We start from the raw sequence: 23,868 nt of genomic DNA, 5'->3' as shown, positions 1-23,868 counted from the left end.
GATTAAAAGATGCTCTTGCTCCACAACAGGGTCAATTTCTCCATGCAGGAGAAAAACAAACATTTTACCTGAAACATTCTAGCAAACAGCAAAAAGTGTCAATGGAACTGAACAGTTTGCTATTGGTTCTTCCTCCCTTGTTCTCAGACATTCAGTCCGATATGCAATATGTATCAATAATGACATTTATTTCTAAGAGCCCCTTTTATTTTAATTCTATAAAAAATGTATTTCCTGCCCTTCTAGTGCACATACACTACTGAATATTCAGTGAGCTTTGCAAGTTTTACAAAAATACATCATTTCAATAATAAAATCACAATTGGCAACTGAAGCTGCTTAAAATCAAGGTTTTTTTTCAAGTCAATTTTAACTCCTGGTGTCTATGTGTAAAATAATCATGTAGTTTCCCCAATTGCAATACAGAAATGGTTGGCCACTGCATGATATTTTTGTCTATTTCTCACTGTAGAGAGTAGCCCTAGTATCTTTTGGTGGCCTTCGATCAAAGTATTAACAAGGATCCATCCTCTTCAAATGTACAGATCACCAAAGGTTCAGCTAAGTTTGATTTCTAATATCTAGCACTTTTCCCCTCCGAAATCATGTACTGGAGAGCATTTCCAGGTATGGTTGGCATCCATGACCAAAAAAAAAAAAATCCACTCAATTCCATCAATTCTTTTGTTGGGTTTCTAATTTTAATCATCTCCATTTCAATGTTGTTGTTTTTTTTCCATTTTTAATGTCTGTTTTTACGTATATGCATTTTTTTACTGACTATTGTATACTGCTCTCATGTCAGTTCTTGAGAGATGGGAAATTATATAAATGTAATAATTAAATAACAATAAGGGGTAAATGAAGAACGTATCTTACATTGAGGAAACAAGAAATCTAGATTTCCCTGTAACTTTCCTGGCTAAATCTCTTTTACATCTTTTCCAGGCAGCCTCTATCTAAATTCTATTTGTATGTTCTATTATCTTTGACAATTGTTAGGAAGGATTGTCTCTGTAATTTTCCTCAAAGTTCTATCTTATAAAGATAAACTCATCTGCAATTGTGTCCAACCCCCCCCCCCCCTCTCCACAATTTGTTTCCCAGAATAAATCTTAATTCTATCCAAGTCTGCATTTTTCCATGTTGTGTAGCTTTCTACTCTGGATAAAATCCAAAATCTGGGCATAGATTTCTGCTTGCATGTTGGGACTTGTTTCTATTCCTGCAAATTCCCATATATGACATGAGAAGAACTGCACGGGAGAAATTCACACACACACACACACACACACACACAACCATCCTCATTTTTGCAAAGGCCATTCCAATGGCAGGAAAAGTTAACTGAATGCTATACATCATTTCATCATACAGACTAAGCACAGAATAACCAATGCAACTGGTCTGGGGTTTTCTCCCTTACAAGGAGAATGAGCTTCCCTTGCTTTTGTTTTGTGTTCAACAGTACTGTGAAAGAATATTGCTCAAACTAAGGTAACTTAAATGCCAAACTTCTTTCTCATAGTGAAAGTCAGGTACTAATCAACTAAATTGAGCAGCTTTGCAGTATATCTTCCAAGCTACCCATTGTTGCAATTTGAAGAAAAGCTGCACTTCAATGCATCATTAAAAATAAATCCACCCCTTTTAGCTGTGATTGCTTCCAAATATTCCAATAAAATCACAGTTTCTAATGTTTATGCACCTTTTAAATAAGCCTATGGTTTAACAAGTAGATGGAAAGTTCTTTTTTCTCCTCAGGCCATTAACATATTTTCCAGGAGATAAAATGGTAAATGTAAAAATGTTTGTGAATCATGTCTTAATGCAATCACAGAGAAATCTCAGGGACTTAACTGATTGGAATCCTTTCATTAAAAAAAAATCTGCAACACTTAGATTGAAGTGAGGAAATAGAAAATTTTTGATTTTGCGCCTGAGAACATTTCTTCATAGAAATTCAATGAAACGTGTTGGGAAGAATTCTTCATCAGCAATGCCCAGAGAACCAGGGCAGAATTTTTTAAAAAAATCATTGTAGAGACTCTCATAGACTCCAAGTTCATCCTACCAAAAAAAATGGTATACAAGATACACAGTAAGTCCCATATAATAAATCTTATGATATTATCCATTCCCTCATGATTGACTTTTGGTGATTCCACGGGCCAGGTCTCTCTTCACATCTTCCAATTTCGCACTACTTCTTTGAGTTATTCTATGCTGGTATCAGCTTTGATGGCAATATTATAATTACAAATCCATGGAATGTACATTTTGGAGATAAAATGATCTTATAGTCTCAGGGCACTGTGCCCAGTAGATAATTTGTTGTTGTTAGTTGTAAAGTCATGTCCAATCAATCACGACCCCATGGACAACGTTCCTCCAGGCCTTCCTGTCTTCTGTCATCCTCTGGAGTCCATTTAAGCTCAAGCCGACTGCTTCAGTGACTCCATCCAGCCACCTCATTCTATGAACTGACCTCCAATGAGTGTCGGTGTAATATAAACAGAAACAAGGAGCAATGAGATGCTTCCCCTTTTGAAACAGCAACATGGCACTCAAAAGCCATGTGAAGTCCTTAGCTCCTGTTCCCCTACCAAAGCTGGTCATCTCTGATGCAAACAGTAAGTTTGTTTTTTGTTTGTTTTTACACCAGCCAATCTTGAACAAAACCTGCTACTCTGGGCTTCTTTCATGAGACTTCAGATACAAACGGGCGGAATAAATTCTTTTGTGCCCACACAAGCAGCAATTCTCAGATGCCTTTATTTTTGTCAGAACCTCCCACTTTCTTTGTGGGATTTATTTATTTATTTATTTATTTATTTATTTATTTGTCTTGTATGCCGCCCACTCCCAGAGGACTCCGGGCGGCTCACAAAAGACAAGGGAAAGGGGGGAACGAGACAAAGACAACGTGTTAAAAACAAAACCAACATTCACAATTTCCGTGGAGGTAGATGCTTCTCAGCTCCCCCCAGCCTGCTGGAACAGCCAGAACTTGGTGGCTTTGTGGAAGGCTGGGAGGGTAGTAAGGGTCCGGATCTCAACAGGGAGCTCGTTCCAGAGGGCCGGAGCTGCAACAGAGAAGGCCCTCCCCCGGGGAGTCGCCAGCCGACATTGGCTGGCAGATGGAATCCAGAGGAGACCCAACCTGTGCGATCTAATTGGTCTGAGAGAGGTAATCGGCAGGAGGCGGTCTCTCAGGTACCCAGGTCCGATGCCATGTAGGGCTTTATAGGTAGCGACCAGCACCTTGAAGCGGATTCGGAGACTAATAGGTAGCCAGTGCAGCTCGCGGAGGATAGGTGTAATGTGGGTGTACCTTGGTGCACCCACAATCGCTCGCGCGGCTGCATTCTGGACTAACTGGAGTCTTTGAACACTCTTCAAGGGCAGCCTCATGTAGAGCGCATTACAATAATCCAGTCTTGAGGTCACAAGGGCGTGAGTGACTGTCTGAAGGGCCTCCCAATCCAGGTAGGGTCGCAATTGGTGCACCAGGCGGATGCAAAGGTCCCCCTGGTCACAGCTGACAGATGGTGTTCTAGAGTCAGCTGTGGGTCCAGGAGGACTCCCAAATTGCGAACCCTCTCTGAGGGGCGTATAATTTCGCCCCCCAGCCTGAGAGATGGAACAGTTGGACAATCTTTGGGAGGGAACATCAGAAGCCACTCAGTCTTGTCTGGATTGAGTGCCAACTTGTTTGCTCCCATCCAGACTCTAACAGCCTCCAGGCACTGGGACATCACTTTTACTGCTTCGCTGAGTTGGCACGGGGCAGACACATACAGCTGCATATTGTCTGCATATTGGTGATACTTAATCCCGTGCCGGCGTATGATCTCACCCAGCGGCTTCATGTAGATGTTAAATAGGAGGGGGGACAGGACCGAACCCTGCGGCACCCCATACTTGAAGGGCCTTGGGGTCGATCTCTGCCCTCCGACCAACACCGACTGCGACCTGTCCAAGAGGTAGGTGGGAGCACTACTAAATCCTCAAACAGCAGCATATTTTCTTTAGAAGTAAATAAGGTTAGTTTGCCGCATCTGGGAGCCAAGAATGGAAAAAACCCTTTTCTGCCCAGGCATATTTCACTGAGCAAAACTGACCTTAACTAGACAATGATACAGAACAAACTGCAAGAAGGCAGATGCCAACGGAAATACCATCCAGCCACACCTTCTTTCCTCCAATACACCTCAGCACATCTGGTTTTTTTTTTAAGATCATGGATGGAGGGGGGGGTTGGCACATTTGTCTTTCAAAACTAACAATCCAAAAATAAAGGCTGTGATTGTTATCCAGATTACAGTTCAAGGAAATCAAGATACAAGCCTTTATGTCCGGTCACTCCCACTCTAGCATCTCAAACAATGCAGCTTAGGAAATGGTATGAGAGAAATGCCCCCAAGAGGGTCAGCTTACTCCATGAGGAAAGCTTGACTCTCCTCCAAATCTGCAGATAGGAGGGGTGGCTTTGGCTGTATTTCTTTTAAAGACACACCTAATCTTGCTAACCCACACATTTCAATATATTGAATTTCAATTTTTATAGCCATTAGCCAGCCAGCAAACAGATAGGAGTGGGGGGAGGGGAGAGAAGAAAAGGCTGTGTATCTACATCATCTAGGCTTGTATTTCACAGGGAGTGTCTTTCAACCATCTTGACGCTAAGTAACAAAATTCAACATTATGGGTTTCTTAAAGACCTCATTGAGAGGAAGGAAATCAACACAGAAGTCACCTTAATGGCTGGGGTGGCCCCTGGAAGAGGAAAATAAAATCAACACTAAAAAAGATCAGTTCAGTCTCTATTATGCTACACAAACAATGTACTTAGGAACATTTATGGCACTTGCCCTCTAGTAGCAGAGAGAGATGTTCATCTAAGTAGGAAGATAAGAAGCCAGACCCCTCTCATTAAATATGTTTGGCAGGTTCCAGAAGCTGGATAATTGGCTTAGGTCATACTGTAACAATTTTGTTCTGTAATTTGAGGGATTTCTGGTCTCCAATATTATATTCCCAGCTAGTCTGGTCTGGCAGAGTTGGTGTCCTCCAGCTTCCTTCAATTAAAAATAATGCCATGTATCATGACCCAGGAATCTCTGCAGCAGTACCTTCTTTCTGGAGTGAGGTTCCTCTGGAGATTTGAACAGCTCCCATCCTGCAAATATTTTGAAGGGTCCTAAAGATGACTCTTCAACCAAGGATGATAGACACTCCCTTTTCTTCCTTTTCTTTGTTTCCATCCAGGTTTGTTTGCTTTAACATCTTTGTTCTTTTATTGGGGGGCGGGGGGGGGGGGGGTTGTGTTGCTTATTTTTTAAATGTTTAAAATGTAAATGTATAAAATTAAATTATTATTTTAGAAGCACAATTAGTGATGCCAAATATAGAATAGTAAGTCTTGTTTTACAGATTCAAATGGTCTAAAGTTATAATATGGGATACCTTTGGATTTAGGCATAATGCAAGAATTCTTCCAATTTCAAACTATTCTACTTGAACCATATGATAGTTTAATGTGGGTTGTAAGCATCATGCATGAAGAGAAGCTCATTTTTTTTAAAAAAAATCAGAATGCATGGCCACAGGATTTGCTTTAAACGTCAGTGATCTCAATGATAAAAAAATGAAGTTCTTATATCAGCAAAAGATATCCGTACATATTTTCCAACTAAGGCAATAAATATGTGTGGGACAAAGTTAAATGGTTCACCTCCTTGAAGTTAGTGGTCCTAATCCAGATTGAGTCAGTGTGCATCTATACAGAATACACTCAAACTGAAAACATTCTGGAACAATTTATATGTTAAATACTACATAGTATGATCCTTAGAGTTAGCTACTAGTAACTACCGGTATATATTGATACCTTTGTTCAGTTTACAAAAACTCAACTAATATCCCTATTAATGTTACTGCACTTACTATAGTTGCCTATCTAATATCTATACCAATTAGTTCTTCTTACTCCCAGTCTTCACCCATCTACCTTCTACTGCTCAACAACAGGCTGAATCTCCAGAAATATGCAGACTTGAAAAGGGTCTTAACTCTTTTAAATTGCATTCCAATTTGCCATTTGAGGTCAGCTGGGATTCAGTTAAAGGCATTTCTCTTTATTAATTTCAATCTTGAGAAGCCACTTTTGATGATGGAGAAAGTACAAGTCAACCCTAGAGTAATAAACTCCTATTGATATTTATTTGGAAGTAAAAATATCCAAAAAAGGAGATGTAATTTTCAAGACTGAAATCCTATTCCAGATCTGGCTGCAATGATGCAGATGACTTTAAGACAGCAAAACCGACAATTCACCTGGAATTCTGGTAGTCTTAGATTACACTCTACCAACTCAACTAGGCCCATGAAATGTTGAATCAAGGATATTACAAGAAATGTAGACTATTTATTATTCCAAACTTACAGAGAAAAGCCAAGCATTCAAAGCAACATTAGAATTTACCTACTCCTTTAAAACAGACAAATGAAACAGGTTTTATTGACAATGTTGATTCAACCCTTTCATTAAGTTTACATTCTATTTCCAAAGAAAATGATTAACATGCTTTTGAGTTACTAAGTATTCTCAAAACTATTTTTAAAAAAAAAGTGAATTCCAGAATGGGACACATAATTTTAATTTATTTTCTGGTCATTTTTGTACAGTTTGCAGCCAGCTTCCACCAAAGTAGTCCCTCTCATTGGTGATGGATGAAAACTTGTCAGAATAACCAGTGAGAGAGGACTACACAAGATTGCTTTGCAAAATAAAAATGAACCTTGTTCCTTTAAGAGTTAGTTCCAGCTCTTTATAGCCAATGCCAGCAAATTCCACATCAGCCTTTGAGCTCTTTGTTTGTTCCAAGATCCTAGATACCATTGCCCAGAACTGCCTACAGGTCTGGCTGCCCTTTTCAGATCAACAGTTGCTTTCTCATTTTCTTAAAACCTTACTGGCACCTTTGCCTGTTGCCAGACCACCCACTCTCTCTTTGTTCTTTTACCACATGCCATCGCACACAGCGACTCTCCTCCACAACTAGCCAACTCTAGCTGATTTCAAAACACTCAGCAGGGTTAAGCTACAGAGAGCTTGGATGGGGAGACCACCAGGTGACCCCAAAGCTATAGGCTAAACGGAGTTGAAAAATCATCCCAAAAGAAGGGAATGGCAGAACAATCTCATTCTATTACCAAGACATCTACATTTTGGTCCACAAAGTCACTAGGGGTTAAGGTCATCTGAGGACATCATTAACTTGGTTTTCTCTCCTTCAGCTACTAAGGAAACAAATTATGCAATGATGCCAAAGGCACATACTTTTTTACAAGGCAGTATTTACAACTCATTAGAAAATTGAGAAATTTTGTTGGCTGTATTCTTTTCATAAGTCAGCACAGTATAATGCAAGATCAAAGTCTTCCTATCTAATCGTTATACAAACAAAATATAACAGTAGATCCATAGCAAAAAGCTATCCCTAGGGATAGGCAGCCTAGCATTCTCTAAATTTCTGAACAACTCCCAGCAGACAAGCTCTTTTCTTGTGCAAACTGGCTTGAGCTGATGGGGTGAAGGCTGAAACATTTATGGAGTAGCAGATCAGAACACATTCCCACAAAAAGTAATGCAAGTTTCATCCCATGTTACTATTTTTATATTACACCCAAAGAGAGAAAAAAAATTTTTTTCATTTCAAAAAAGATGCCCAAGCTCCTTTTTCCTCTGACAATGGAAGTGCAACTCCCTCATGGTTCCCCTTGCACATATGTGCTAGTCGTTCCCGACTCTAGGGGGTGGTGCTCATCTTCATTTCAAAGCCAAAGAGCCAGCGCTGTCCAAAGATGTCTCCATGGTCATCTGGCTGGCATGACTAAACGCCAAAGGTGCACGGAATGCTGTTGCCTTCCCATCAAAGGTGGTTCCTATTTTTCTACTTGCATTTTTACATTCTTTTGAACTGCTAGGTTGGTAGAAGCTGGGTCTCTCTGATACATGGCACTAGGGATTCAAACCGCCGAACTGCTGACCTTTCTGATTGACAAGCTCAGCATCTTAGACACTGAGCCATCGTGTCCCTCAAACTTCTTCATTAGCAGTAGCCCTCACTTATCAATCACTCATTCAGAACTCCATTAACTTATGACAGTGGTGAAAGAAAAAAGACTTACAACTGATCCATGAAGTTATGGTCTTAGCAGTGTACCCAAGGTCATGTGATTGCGATTCAGGCACTTTGCAGCTCACACATATTTTATGATGTTTAGAGCATCCCTCAGTTATGTGATCATCATTGCAAGTTTCCAACAAGCAAAATCAACGGGGAAACCAGGGGGAAGTTGTGATCGCATGATATCGCACTTAACCACTTAGTGACAGAATTGTCAGTCCCAATTGCAATTGGTGAGGTCTTCCTGTACATGCTCATGTAAGCAGTCAGAAGGCTCTAAATACAAATTGAAAGCAAACTTCTCTGGAGTTTTGACCTTGATTCTGCCTTGCAAGTACATCAGTGCAAATGAATTTATGAAAGTGTAATGCAGAAATACCTAATGCACTCTGTTATTCTGACGTTGGGATTTACTACATATTTCAGTGCTTTCAATTTTATACTGTATTTCAAAGGCTGAGGTTGCATAGGTAAATGTAAAAGTTCCCCTCGGACATGTGTGCTAGTTGTTCCCGACTCTAGGGGGTGGTGCTCATCTCTGTTTCAAAGCCAAAGAGCCAGCGCTGTCCGAAGATATCTCCATGGTCATGTGGCCAGCATGGCTAAACGCCAAAGGTGCACAGAATGCTGTTGCCTTCCCACCAAAGGTGATTCCTATTTTTCTACTTGCATTTTTTCGTGCTTTTGAACTGCTACGTTGGCAGAAGCTGGGACAAGTAACAGGAGCTCACTTTGTTACACAGCACTAGGGATTCGAACCGCCTAACTGCCGACTTTTCTAATCGACAAGCTCAGATTGCATAGCACGCTACAATTAATATATATTTGGCAAATATTCAAACACAGCTAATTTTTGGCTAAATTAACCCAGATTACCAGACTATGCAAACAGAACCAAAATACCATGTTAGAATTCAGAAAGTAAACTTACATATTAAAAATGAACATAACAAGTCAGAAAAGCCCCCTATCTTTTAAATGACAAATTTGGGACATTAATCATTACCTAATATATTTTAAAGTCTGCTATAGTGTGAGAGTGTGTGTGTGTGTGTGTGTGTGTGTGTGTGTATGTGTGGTCATCTTATATATGCTGGTCCAAAACAAACGTTGAAACTTTCTGAACAATTATTTTAAAAAACCCAAGTCTCAGAATCAGGAACTGCAGACTAGAAATTTTGGAAATTGCAGTTCCAACTGGGGAGGGGGGAGGCAGGGCGTACCAGACTGGGAAAAATGGATCTACAGTTACTCCATACATACATATACACATACACACACACACACACACACACACACAAAATAACATTGGGTAAACCCATCAAAGACAGGATTTAAAACACAAATAGGTGCACTCACACTATCAACTCTAAAAAAACAGGACAAGGAAACATTGGTCTCACCACCCCGCCCCCAGCACTTTTTACTTTTTGCCACTACGCAGGTCGCAAGTCGACCAAAAGAAACAGGATGGACTAAACAGCTAATGAATTATAATTAAGATTATTTGTAGACATAATCCACATAACAGACTTATGGTTGTCTTTCCTTGGGGGGGGGGGGAGTGGGGGTTGTCAAAGCAATCAAGTGTTCCTGGGTGGCTATCTCCTAGTTCCACTTTCCACAGAATAAACCGCGAGAAGAACTTTGATCCCTTACCCCGCCCCGTCCCCCCTCCCACGCGGATTTCCGAAACAAAAAGTTGGATGTCCAACAAAGTTTCCTAGCTCCTGCAGCTTAAATAAAATGAACCTTCTCCTCTCACCCCCCCCCCCACTTCTTTTCCACAGCGGGATCCAAATCCAAAGAATTTGGATTTCCAAAGCCCGGAGCTTCCCTTCCCCGCCTTGGCGCAACAGCCGGCGCTATCCCGAGTTATTCCAAACGCAGAGTACAAAGAGAAAGGAACGCCCGCAGCGTCCTTTCACTCACTTACACCCACGGACTCCACTCCCGCTCGCCAAAGAGTCACTTTCAGAACTTTGTGGCCCTCCAACAAACCCAGCACCTCTTCTTCTCCCACCCACCCCCATACACGGGAGACAAAGAGACCCTCCGGCAAAAGATGGGAAGGACACAAGGAGTCATGCTTCCCCCCCCCTTGGAGATCTCAAATGCGCCCTTCCTTCCTCTGTGGCTGCTCGGCCAGGTAGCCTCCCGCGTCCACCCACCCGCTGCCCTTCCCTCGCGAGGCGCAGCCAGGCGGGCGCCCCGAAGCACTCCAGAATTCGCCCCAGTACCTTTGCCTGGCGAGCCGGGTGGTCCTGACGCTGCTGGCGGCGGGAGAGGCTCGGGTCGCTTTTCCCAAAACGCTATACGCCGAGGCAGCGAACGGCGACGGCGGCGACTCCTCCCAGTTCTCTCGCGGCTCCGGCAGCTGCTTCGGTGCTTTTAACCGCCTGGATAAACTCTGGTCTTTCCGAGACGCCTAGCGGAAGGACGGGACCACTGCCGCCGTGGGGGAGACGTAGGGAGGACGCCGAAGCGCCGCCGCGGCTGGAAGTGGAATTGGGATCCCGGGAGGGGAAGTCGGTGCCTGTGAAGCGGAGGGCACGCGAGACACGCTGTCTGGGGAGGGGAGGGGACAACTTGGCACGCAGCCAACTTGCTGCAGTGAACTCACCACGGCCGACACGCTGCAGGACAACTCGCCGCTGGACCCTTTAACGATTCCATTTAATCATTTAAAAAAAATAAAAAAAAATAATTTTTGCCATTCACGTTTCATTCTGTTCCCTCCTTTTGCATCCTTTCTTTAATGCAGTGTTTCTAAACCTTGGTCACTTGAAGATGTCCGGACTTCAACTCCCAGAATTCCCCAGCCAGCATGGCTGGCTGGGGAATTCTGGGAGTTGAAGTCCGGACATCTTCAAGTGTCCAAGGTTGAGAAACACTGCTTTAATGATTCTATCACTTTCTGTTTCTTTGATATTAGAGTAGCTCTTGTTCCTGCAGCAAATTGGCTGTGGCAAATTGTCATAGATCCACCTGGGGATGTTTTGCGGGACGTGTGGTGGGTAGGAGATATCACCGGGTGGCCTTCTGAGCCTTTCCTGGCATTGGCTACAAGTAAGTGGAGTTAGAAGGCTGGAAAGGAAGCTGAGCTGGACTCCCGATGACCTTTAACCATGTGACCTTCCCAAACCCAACATGAAAGTGGTCCCAAAAAAATACTCTTTCAAAAGAAAACTGGACTTCGTTTTTCAAGGAAAAGCAAAGTCCAGTTACCTTTTAAAAAAACAGCTATGTGATTCACTTATCTTCCCTACCGGTTCAAATATGAGCACAGCGCACACACCGCAGCTGCTCATGCTCACCACCTTCTGCGCATGCGCAGTGCTCGCACATTATGTTGGGGCGGGTGGGCAGAGCCTCCCGCAGCCACTGCTACAGGTTCACCCAAACCGCTGCCTTTGAGACAACCCAGAGCCCTCTTAACAGCATTATGGGCCCCAGGCAAAGCAGTGTACTCAGGCCCCTATGACAGTTACCCACAGGAATAAAAATGTAAATGGTTTGTTGGAAGAAATGTCCTTCTGGGTTTGGCTCCAAGTGGGGAAAAAGACACTGGAGACATGGAGGCTGCTTGGAAAGATGGTTTTAATGGTGGACAGGCCCACATGGCTTGAGTCCTGAACAGAAAAGGTGATCACATGCTTCAATGTTGGTGGAGAAGAGAAGAGAAGGGAAAGCAAGGAAGGAAGAGAAGCTGAGACCCTGGTTTTATGCCCTCTCCGGCCCTCTTGAGCTTGTATTCTGATTGGTTCTCAGACTCCCATGGGCCCATGCAGGGGCAACTCTCTAGGCTGCGTTTTGAATCCAGGTTTGGTTGAGTTCTCAGATGCCATGTGGCGAGTTGGGTAAAGGGCCAATATTATCATGCCTTAATCCCATCCCCCTGGAGTTGAAGGGAATAACTCTTTATTATGTAAGTGGACTAGCAAGTCTTCCTTCTTCCAGAGCCGAGGTGGCACAGTGGTTAAATGCAGCATTGCAGGCTACTTCAGCTGACTGCAGTTCTGTAGTTCGGCTGTTCAAATCTCACCGGCTCAAGGTTGACTCAGCCTTCCATCCTTCCGAGGTGGGTAAAATGAGGACCCGGATTGTGGGGGCGATATGCTGACTCTGTAAACCGCTTAGAGAGGGCTGAAAGCCCTATGAAGCGGTATATAAGTCTAACTGCTATTGCTATTGCTATAGCTCAGGCTTTAATGGCTCATTGACAAAGGGGGATGGGCAGGAAGCTGCAAGCAGCTATTCTGTCTTTTAAAACATGTTTCTTCCTTTTCACATCCAGACAAATATTCTTGCCTTTTCAATATTGAGACAACCATCATCTAGATCAGTGTTTTTTAACCACTGTGCCGTGGCACACTAGTGTGCCGTGACATAGTGTAAGGTGTGCCGTGGGAGAATTACTTTATATATAGTCAATATAGGCACAGAGTTAATTTTTTTTAACATTTTCTAATGGTGGTGTGCCTCATGATTTTTTTCATGAAAAAAGTGTGCCTTTGCACAAAAAAGGTTGAAAAACACTGATCTAGATGACTAAGAATCTCCAGAGACAACAGGAAAAGTACCGATGGTTTCCTTCTAAGATTTTATTTTGGTTACAGTTTAGCCTACTAGGTTTTCCATCCAAGAACAAGCCTGGCCTCTTCTCATTTAACTTTTCAAGAATAGTCAGGATCAGGTAGATGCAGCTGTCTAGTGGGAGTAACAAAACTGACTTGTCTTAATTGCAGTTATGAATAGTTCGGTTTTTATAACATGGCTATTCTTGGTCGACTGAAAGTTTATTGAGGTTGGTACATTTGTACTACCACAAACTTACTGCTAGGCTAAACAATGGTTGACTCAATGGTGGCTTAATATGTTATACAGATATAACCACAATCTATCATAAAGGAATAGGAAGGAATACAATTGAGCTGGAAGGGATCTTGGAGATCTTCTAGTCCAACCCCCTGTTCAAGCAGGAGACCCTATACCATTTCAGACAATTGGCTGTCCAATTAGAGAAAGGAACTGCTTTTCTAAAAAATATAATTCATAGTTCATGCTTGCAGTCTTAAAGGTAAAACATCTTTGCAGACTCACCAAATTTTGAATTAAAAAAAAAAGACAGAATTCTAAATATGTCGATACACTGCACTGCTGGAAAGAACTATTAGTAGAAGCAAACCCCACCACCCAAATGCAGTTTTGGGAATAGGGCAAAGTTAGGGACTTCCAGAGAGTAAGGACTGCAGAGATAGTGTGGTGGTTTGCCTTCCCAAAAACTATTACAACCTCTTTAATGTTTGAAAACATGTAATTATCCACAGTGACACAATCTTAGTTCATGTTCCTATCTAAATTGCTATACCTATGTGAATAGTGAGGAACTGGCATTTTCTAAGAATCCTACTTCACAACAGTTGGACTTTAAAAGAGTGGTTTTTTATTTGTTACATCTATATCTTGCCTCCCCCCCCCTCAGAACTTAAAGCTAGAATTAGAGAGACCAAAACATCCTGGGAAATTTGCAGGTTTTTCCGCTGTTATTAGAAAGTTACTATAATTTTCAACACTGAATTTATGGCTTTCTGTTCTACAGACAGACAGTGTGTGCAAAATAGAAAGGTATTGCTGGCGAAAGTTCCTATAATGCCATCATTTGAGTGTTGTCCACCCTCCATGATGTGGATTTTTTTTATCAGTACACTCCCAAACCACCAAATTTGATTAAATGGATGGAAAATTCCTGCAACTGAGTAAATCATACATGGAAAAATGGCCAGACTACATGACTTCTTGTTATTCATGCAACTTATGGTGAAGAAAAAATCACCTCTAAGTCTAAACTATTAGATTTTATTTTCTATATATTAAAAAAAAGCAACACACACACACACACCTACTTCTGATCTACTTTATTCTTTTGGTTTCTGCTGAGAGATTAAACTGCTGATGGTATATTCAAACTGTCATTTTGACTTGCTCACCTCATTGCAATATCTCCTCTTCATTAATAGCATCCTGCAAAAATATAAATGATAGGCTTTGGTTGGGGATCCTTCTTTTCTTGCTTAGAAGCCTGTCTTTTTAGAAAGGGAAATGAGTCATCATTTTCCTAATGAAGACACTTCAAAAGGAGTTTATTTTCTGTGCATTCTTAAGTAAACAAAGCCTAAGGGCACAAGTAGATGTGAAATATGATCTTGCTTGAAGGTATGGTACCGACCTTCCTTTTTGGAAACAAAAATACAATATAGCATCAACTGATCATTTGCACCAAAGCTGGAATTCAACTCTTCTTCCTCCAGTTTTGCTGCTCCTTCATTGCTTTTATCAATTAACACACCTGATTCTCAAACTGATAGTATTTGGATGTTTAAAAGGGTGCACATTAAAGGCAAAAACACTTTAGCTTCACTTGTATTATAACGAGTACAAATATGAATGATGCTGTGACATTTTATCAAAACTAACAAGTGTTTTGAATACACTTTCTAAGCATACAGGGAGGTAGAATCATGTACAACCAAACACACCAAGAAAAGTATTTATGAGTGCACTCTTTATCTGTGGGCACCATATTGAGAATATTGGAAGATGCAATGACTTCCTGATAAAGGTGAACTTTAAAATAACAGTAAAAGAAATTAGGATGGTGGATACATGGAAATGCCCCAAGAAGCAAGTCCAGATGTAAAGAATCGTGACCCGACAAAAGCGCGCATGACAAAAGCATGCCGACAAAACCGCAACTTCATCAACGTGCCGACAACAGCGCAGCGACAACAGCGTGGAGACAGAAGGGCGCTTTACAATAGTGTGTCGCAGAAAGCCAATTTAACTTAAGGTAAGGGTCAGGTTTAGGGTTAGGGTTAGGTTTAGGGTTAGGGTTACGGTTAGGGTTAGGTTTAGGTTTAGGGTTAGGCTTAGTTTTACAGCGCGCTTCTGTCGCCGCGCTGTTGTCGGCACGATTCAGTGCTCATTCGTCGGAGCGCTTTAGAACACCCCGGTTTTGTCATCGCGGTTTAGTCGGGCGCGGTTTTGTTGTTCGCCCTTTTGTCGGTGAACCGTAAAGAATACAAAGGTGAAATCAGCAGAGTTACTTTGGAGAGAAAGAAAGGATTTGGGTAGAACTAAAACGAAATTAACTGAAGGGAAACATATAAACACAAAGAAATAGGAACAGGCAAGGCCACCAGAGCTTTGAACAAGAGAAAAAGTCACTGAGCAGAATCCAAGAATGTGAAGAAACCTAATAAAGAAATGCAAGGAGGGGGAATGACATTCAAACAAGGGAGATAGGTCAAGAAAGACGTTTCCTTAGCAGGAAATAGTCTGCATTATAGAAAGGTTATTTTAAATGTAACGTTCTCTTGCATTTTTCATATAAGGGATTTTGTGCCTCCATAATGCTGCTCTGCTTTGGATACATTAATATATGTGCAGACAGCAGAAAGGATTTGTTACTTAGTTAGCAAAACATCATCACACCTAGCTAGAAAAGTAAATCATTCTGGAAGGATGAAGGAATGTTGGATGGAAAAACGTAGATATAGATAGGACAGTGGAAGAACTATAGTAGCTGAGACACATTGTTCACGGACTAATGGAAAAAAGTTTCTCAGAAGAGCCAGAGAAGAAAAGCCGTATTTGGTAGAAGATAAACAATATAGTGCAGTAGTTCTCAACCTTTTCTTTACCACTTTAATTACCTTTGTGGCCACGGACCATGGCCATGGATCATCAGGGCTTAACTCAAGATTTAAATTATAAACTTTCTTCAAACCTTCGCAGACCCCCTGTGACGACATCATGCCTCCCTCCAGAAATCAGCGGATCACAGGTAGGGAAGCATTGATATAGAGTGGCTTGAATATAACAATGAAGGGTAAATAAATGGCCAAAGGGGAAAGCAAGATTGTATACCCAAACAAGAGTGTAAATGGCAACAGAGTGGATACAGAGACCAAGTAACGAAATGAGACCTAAAAGACATGATAAGAAATTTTGTGGCAGAGATAATCAGAGATTGGGGAGGGGGGGGAATACCAGGCTTGCCACAGGAGACATGGAATAAAGGATCCCTATAAAGAACAGCTAGATGTCCTCAATGTGGTATGAAAAGTCATCAGAAGGAAAAAGATACCTGCAGGAAGATATAAGCCTTGTACAAAGTCAACAAATGGAGGGAAAACAGTGTTAATGGCAATTTTGTGTTGTTGGTGAATTCTAATGTAAGATATTTAAATATGTAAGAGATTAGACCTAGGTGAGGCAATGGGCCTGCATTTCACATTTCCTTTTATGGCCAGGGATAAAGAAGAAGATTGGGAAGGCTGAAATTCATCATTCTATTTCCACTTAGTGCTCTGCTCCTACATTTCTGAGAGTACGTCTAAACTCATTCAGCGGATAAGGAAAGCTTTTGCTCACCACTAGAGATGAAATGAAAGACGAAATCGGAAACTCCAAAAAGCTGAGTCATTGTTGACCAACAGAGAAATTCTCTTCTCATGACAAATCAAAAGAGTAAACTTCCTCCCGTCATCTCTCAAATGCCTAAAATAGGAATGATTTCCCTTTGCCAAAGTAACAACAGCATTTGAAGAGATTGATGCTGGGATTCAGTGTCAGTGGATACTGGTAAAAATCAAAAGGTTTGATTTTGCCCCTAGCAAAAAGAAACAGATAACACAGCTAAAAATAATGGACTAACCATTCGGAAGAAAACTTATCTGTACTGCTGTTTGAAGTGCTCATATCTAGAAATACTTCTTTTTATATCACATGGCCAATATAAGCCAGCTTTCAACTATGAAAGTTATGCCTGGCTAGCTCTTTGGTTGCCCAAGAGTCATCTGGAGAATTTATTTGTATATATTTATCCTCTAGCTTAGGCTCTCAGGACAATATACTCAATAAAACAAGAATAAAAAAATCAATGCATCAATGCAAAGTATAGTAATTCCCCCAAAATACAATCACAAAGAAAATGCAGCAGCCAAATACTGTATAATGGAAATGGACTAGTGTTTTACACAAAGGAACCACAAATATATAAAAATAATTAAGATATTGAACAGCTCAAAAGATGACTTTAGAGTTTAAGAGAGAGAAATGAGTTACTCTGTGTTTGATGAAATAAAAAAGGGCTTTCCTGGTAAAAATATAAAGTAAGCAAGGAAAGACCATATGAACAGCGCTAATTTATGGTTTTGCCTATTTTCCAAGAACATTGACTGTGTGCATGCATGCATGGAAACACACACAAATGCACACACAAACATGCATAAATGTGCGTTTGCGTGCACATACACACACTCCAGTAGTGGGTTCCTAACAGCGTTACTGCCGGTTCGCTGAGCCCACGCTGAACAAAAATTACTCAGAAAAAAAAAGAAAACAGATGAAGAGCGACAATTCAATCTGCCGCCCCCAATCAGCTGGGCTTCAGAAGCTGAAATAAAGGTAAGTATAACCCTGGGGCAGGCGGGAGGAAGGGAAGGCCCACTTTCAAAGGAACAGAGAACCGGTTCGCTCTCTGTTTGAAGGCAGCACTACCAGTTTGGGAGAACTGGTCCAACCTGGTAGGAACCCACCACTGAAGCACCCCCTGCCTTTCATTTTAGCCACATAAAAAAACTTGACAGGTGCAGAATTAGAGAGGTATGCGTTAGAGCCATCACGTCTAACATCCTTATTAGTTCCAGATTCCTGATTAAAAGCAACCCCATGAGATTATGGTCAAGCCCCAATTTCATTACAGTATACATAGCAGGAAAGAAAGGATCCCTTCTCTAGGCAAATGCTGCTGCTTCAAGCTGCCCTTACAATTAGAAATATTTCTCCCAATGAACTGAAGCTACTTATAAGAGCTAAAGCTGGAGAGGTGGGAATCAGCCTTGATCAGGTCAGGCAAAACCCTTATATAAGCATGAAGAAGAAGGAATTCCAGTCTTTAAAAAGAGTGGCCCAAAAGCCAACTGACTTGAAATGGTGGGAAGAAAACCTAGTATTGATAGGTAGAGAGCCGGCTTGAGTTCTGTGTTTGGAATCTTCTGCAAATAACCAGTTTGGTCTAGTGGTTTTACCCACCAGGGTTAGAAAGCTGGAGACTGTGAGTTCTAGTCCCGTTTTAGCCATGAAAATCAGTTGTAGGGAAAATAGGCAGAAGAAATACATTGGATATGTTTGCTGCTTTGAGTTATTAAAGGCAGGATATAGTATAGTGTACTGTAACATAGTATAGTGGTAGTCTTCAACTTACAACAGTTCATTTAGTGACTGTTCAAAGTTACAATGGCACTGAAAAAAATGACATGACCATTTTTCACACTTGCAGCATCCCCATGGTCATGTGATCAAAATTCAGACACTTGGCAATATTTTTTGATGACTGCAGTGTCCCAGTGTCATCACCTTTTGCAACCTTCTGACAAGCAAAATCAATGAGGAAGCCAAATTCATTTTACAACCATGTTACTAACTTAACAACTACAGTGATTCACTTAACAACTGTGGAAAGAAAGGTCATAAATGGGATAAATCGTATTTAGCTGTCTCACTTAACAACAATTTTGGGCTCAATTACGTTTGTAAGTTGAGGACAACCTGTAGTGGAGTGTAATGTCTCATTCTAGGCATGGTATATCCGTTCCACTGCAGGATGAAGTGCCTCTTCCCTATAACAACACAATATGCAACGCAATATGCAACGCAATATGCAACGCAATACAATACAATACAATAAAAATATACTGCAATTTCAGTCCTGATGCTGAAGTGTCTGCTGTTATCTACTTCCTGAATATGGGAATATGTTTTTGGAAGAATTAGGTAGCTGTGCCTGGCCTGAAGTCTGACATTGCTTTCTTATAACTTGTATCCATTATTTTGTATCCTGTAGCAAGGAGTGACTGAGAACAGATCTATCTTTTATGTAACATTCCTTCGGGGAATTTGGTATTTGAAGAGTGTTATCAGAGCCTTTCTCAGTCTTCTCAAGCATAAAGATGCCTATTTTCTTCTTGAGGAATTTTCAATCTAAGACCATATTTGTTTAAACTGCCTGAATCCTTCTTAGATCTGGATACAATATTTGAAATAGAAACAGAATACAGTAGAACTATTACATTTGAACACTTTGCTTTCATAGTATGGTTTAAAATGATGTAGGAAGTTAAAACCCCTCTGCTAGAAAACTGAAATATCCTGCGAAATATTAAGAAGGCAGAATATTATATTTCCCTGGATGTGAAAAGGGAGAAATATGTTTTTAAAGACAAAGTAGCTCCCTGAAGCTTCCTGCCCCCCCCCCAACTTTGTCAATGAGGCATTAAAGCCCGAGCTAGTATGCTCTACATAACAAAGGTAGGATTAGTCTACAGAAACTCACCACAAGGCACCTGGTAAAATTACATCAGCCAGCAAGACAACCAACTTGGACTCAAAGCACAGTCTACAGAGTTGCCCCTGCATGGCCCTACGGGAGTCTGACAACCAATCAGAATACAAGATCAAGTTTAAAGACCAGAGAAGGTATAAAACCAGGAACTTTCAGCATCTCTCTCTCTTCTCACCCAACATTGAAGTATGTTATCCCACTTTCCTGCTCAGGAGCTCAAACCATGTGGTCCTGTACACTATTAAACCATCTTTCCAAGCAGTCTCCATGTTTCCCGTGTCTTTTTCCCCACTTGGAACTGAACCCAGAAGGACATTTCTTCCAACAATGGTGTTAGTTTTTTGTTTTTGTTTTTTGCAACCATATTCTATGTTTACACATATTTAATCTGCGATACAACTTTCAGCTGGGCTATGAAAGAGCCCCGAGGACTCTGGAATTACTCAGTAAGTTTCATGACTGGGTTGGCCTTCAGGCAATGAGATGATGACCCAACTTAGCATATCCTGGGAAACTGAAAGTGTCAACAAGTTTTTGAAGGGTGGGTGCATTATGTGTATGGTACATGAGCAACTCTTCAATGTAGGGCTGTTTTTCTCAGTGTAAAAACATGTGCTTATCTAGCACCACCTCCTGACCGAATGACAGCCAAGTCATTCTAAGAAATGTAGCCAAGCACACACAACAAGTAGTACACATAAAACCACAGGAAGGCATACAGTCAATATGTGGAACATTAATTAGATCACTGGTAGTCAACCTGGTCCCTACCGCCCACTAGTGGGCGTTCCAGCTTTCATGGTGGGCGGTAGGAGTTTTGTCCGATACTGAAGCACTTTCCTTTTTAAAAAATTTAATTGACTTTTTTAAAAAATGTAATAGCATTATTTAAATTTTTTTATTAGGTTTTCATAAAATCACCATTACTGTGGAACCGGTGGGCAGTTAGAAAATTTTACTACTAACAGAGATACAAAAGTGGGCGGTAGGTATAAAAAAGTTGACTGCATTAGATGTATCAGGACAGCTGTCTCCACTGTATCTAATGTCTCTTCTTAAAAGCATAATAATATCCATACGCTACACTAGGCTTTGGGTTGTTGAAAGACAGACTGGTTTCAAATTCAGCTGGCTTTTGTAAACTGAATAGGAAGCCACACCAACTTGTTATTCATTTATTTATACTTGCTTTGTGCTATTCCAATGGTGGGTTTCAAATTTTTTTAGAACCTATTCTGCAGGTGTGGCCTGTTTTGTGGGAGTGGCTCAGCGGTCATGTGACTGGGTGGGAGTGGCTTGGTGGTTGTGTGACTGGGTGGGCATGGCCAAGTTGAAAAATGTGGTGAAACTCACTTAACAAGGCTCTTAACAACCAAAATTTTGGGCTCAATTGTGATCATAAGTTTCCTTCCTTCCTTCCTTCCTTCCTTCCTTCCTTCCTTCCTTCCTTCCTTCTTTCTATCTTTCTTTCTTGTGTCTTTCTCCCCCACTTATTTTCTTTCTTTCTCTTCCTTCCTTCTTTCGTCTCTCTCCAACTTTCTTCTCTTTCTCTTTCCTTTTTTCTCTTTCTCATTCTTTCTTTCTCTCTCTCTCTCATACACACACAATCCATTTCCATGATTGCTACTGGCAGCTCTCAAACAAAAGGAAGGACTCCTGCCTTGGGAAAGGGTTGGACTAGATTACCTCCATGTTTCCTTGCATCCCTCTATGTTCTCTGTCCCATTTAGTCACAAACAGCCCCATTCACTTTAAAGTTGGTTGCAAACTCCACTCACCCTGGTCCCACCCAAGGAGGCGAGCTGTGGGGCGGGGGAAAGGGGGGATCTGTGGCTCCACGTCTCTCAATCTTCTTCCCCGCCTCGGTTCTGCAGGCGGGAGGTGCTGCTGCTGAGGTGGCGGAGTGGTGGTGGCATTATGAGAGTTGGGGTGCTGCCCGCCAAGCAGCGCAACCCACAGTAAGCCCAGGAACACTAGCTGCTGCCACCAGCCACCCTGCACCACCATCGCTCGCTCCCCCTCAGGCCGGCAGCCAGGCATGCAGAGGGGGCGCGGTGGCACTGAGGGCAGCCGAGCAGGGGCAGCGCTTTGGTGGGCACTGAGGGAAGGAAAGAATTAAGAAGACCTGAGCTAAGGGGGGGAAAAAGGTCTGCTGGGCTGGGGAGTGGGGTGGGTTGCTCCATGGCAGGCTGGTTCCGCCATCATTGAGCCTTTTATTTTTTTTTCTTCCTCTCACGAGAGTCGCGCCGACAGTGGCAGAGGCAGGAGGAGCAACAGCCTGGCATGCGCTCTTGATCTGGCCTGCCTGAGGAACAGGAGGGCAGTTTGGCTGTTTGAAAAACCCTGTGTGGAACTCCTCTCCTGTTCCTTCTTCTGCTGTTTGAACACACCACGCGGGGCAAGCTGCCTTGTCTTTCAAAGCCGCCTCATTTCCAATTGGGCGGGGATCCATGGAGAGGGAGGGAAAAGATGGATTTCTCTCCCCCCCACACACAATTGGGAATGAGGGAACTGTCAAAGACAAGGGAGTATGCCCCACAGGGCTTGTTCAAACAGCAGAAGAAGGAACAGGAGAGGAGTTTGGCTGTTTGAAAAAGCCCTGCATGCTCCAGCCCAGACGGGGAAGACAGGCGCCGTTCACACCCGCCAACCCTCCCCAAGACATGCCACCTTGGTTGCACCAGCCAGCAGTCGGGCCAGGTTAACCCTCTGTCCGTCTGTCTGCCCGCCCACTGAGCAGTGGCTGGGTGGGTGCCAAGTGAGCCCCGCTGCCCCGGCCAAGTTGTGCCCGTGCCTGCTGCTTACCTTGAAGGTGACGTTGTGGAACTTGCCACTGCTGCTGAGGGAGGGCCAGCTGGGCAGCTCCCCCTGTTGGGCGCCCCCTCCTGGGCCACACCCGCACCCCTGCCTGGCCCGCCCGATAAGGCAGCAGTGGCAGCGCATTGCTGGGTGGCGGCAGGGTGGAGGAGGGCCCGGCCCTGCTGCCCTTGCGCCTGGGGCTCTTCTTGTGGGACATACTGGCTGGCACTGCTTCAGAGTGCCCTGGCCTTGAGCTCCTGTGTGCGCAGCCTGGCTCCCAGAGCCACCGGCATCCCTTCCGATGCCCATCCTCGGCAGCATGTTCAGTCTTTTTGGGGGGGGAAATCCCCAGAACCAGGTTGCCCAGCACCCTGAAGAGGTCTGTGTGGGGCTCCAGTGGCTGCAAAGTGTGGCACAAGAGGCAGAAGTCCCTGAACCCAGCGGGAGCCTAAGCAAAGGAGGAGGCGGAGAGCTGGGCAGAGGAAGGGGAAAACCCTAGTTCGGGGACTTCTGCCCCTCGTGCTGCACTTTGCAGCCACCGAAGCTCTGCACAGACCTCTTTGGGGTGCTGGGCAAACTGGTTTTGGGGAGGAGGGATTCCCAGAACCAGTTTTCCCAGAACCCCAAAGAAATCCATGTAGGGCTCTGGCAGCTGCAAAGCATGGCACAAGGAGCAGAAGTCCCCAAACCCAGCAGGGCAACTCAGGTCCACCCTGATCAGCACCCTCTGCAGTCCACTCTGAGTGGAGTCAAATTGGAGGCAGGCAGCCCTCGCTAGGGTTTCCCCCTTCCTCCACCCAGCTCTCTGCCTCCTCCTTTGCTTAGGCTGCCCGCTGTGTTTGGGGGCTTCTGCCCCTCATGCCACGCTTTGCAAGCATGGTGAGGTGGGGAGAGAAAGAGATCGAGTGGCGACCGGGTGGGCAGGGGGAGCAAGCAGGGGTGGGCAGGCCACCAGAGGGAGCATTCCGGTAAGATGCCACCAGAGCAACTGGTACTGAAAGGCATAGTAAATTTGACCATCTGGTATGCACGGACCGGACAGGCAGAAACCCACCTTGTGCTATTCCAATCAGAAGGCTCTGAGAAGTTTATAATTTTCCTTCAGTACAATAATAGACAAATAGAGCTTTAAAAGTGACAACCACCATCTTGAATTCATTCCGACAGTAAAATGATTGTGAAGTGATTGCAAGGGAAAAAAAGGTTTGCTCAAGATGAGAACCCCTAAGGTCTCAGTAAGACAGGGGTGTCAAACTCAAGACCGGCAGGCTGAATCTGGCCCACAAGGTACTTAGATTTGGCCCGTGGGGCCTCTGCCAGCAAAAGCAGAGCTTGTGCGCCCCCCCCCCCCCAAACCCTCTGTTTCTACTGGCAAAGGCTGCAGGAGGCCATCACAGCCGAAAACAGAGCTTGGAAGCCTACCTTAGCACTTGGCCACCATAGGTGCTCCTGACATGAGTGACATTA

The 23,868-nt window shown here is 43.1% G+C and overlaps 1 protein-coding gene across 2 annotated transcripts in view; it reads right to left on the bottom strand.

Moving 5' to 3' along the window:
* CD151 (CD151 molecule (Raph blood group)) overlaps nucleotides 1–10,685 on the bottom strand; it is a 47,049-nt gene extending 36,364 nt beyond the window's left edge. Inside the window, exon 1 of one of the 2 annotated variants that reach the window (XM_032221523.1) lies at nucleotides 10,436–10,685. The gene's annotated coding sequence lies outside the window, so the exon portion shown is untranslated. Of the gene's footprint in view, nucleotides 1–10,131; nucleotides 10,212–10,435 lie in introns of those variants that run through there. The other variant, XM_032221532.1, reaches the window with a different exon arrangement.
* Between the last annotated feature and the right edge of the window lie 13,183 nt (nucleotides 10,686–23,868).

The sequence above is a fragment of the Thamnophis elegans genome, chromosome 1 (assembly GCF_009769535.1).
Source record: "Thamnophis elegans isolate rThaEle1 chromosome 1, rThaEle1.pri, whole genome shotgun sequence".
Taxonomy (NCBI): Eukaryota; Metazoa; Chordata; class Lepidosauria; order Squamata; family Colubridae; genus Thamnophis; species Thamnophis elegans.
The sequence above is the reverse complement of the archived record's forward strand: the minus strand, read 5'-3'. Positions and strand labels throughout refer to the sequence as shown.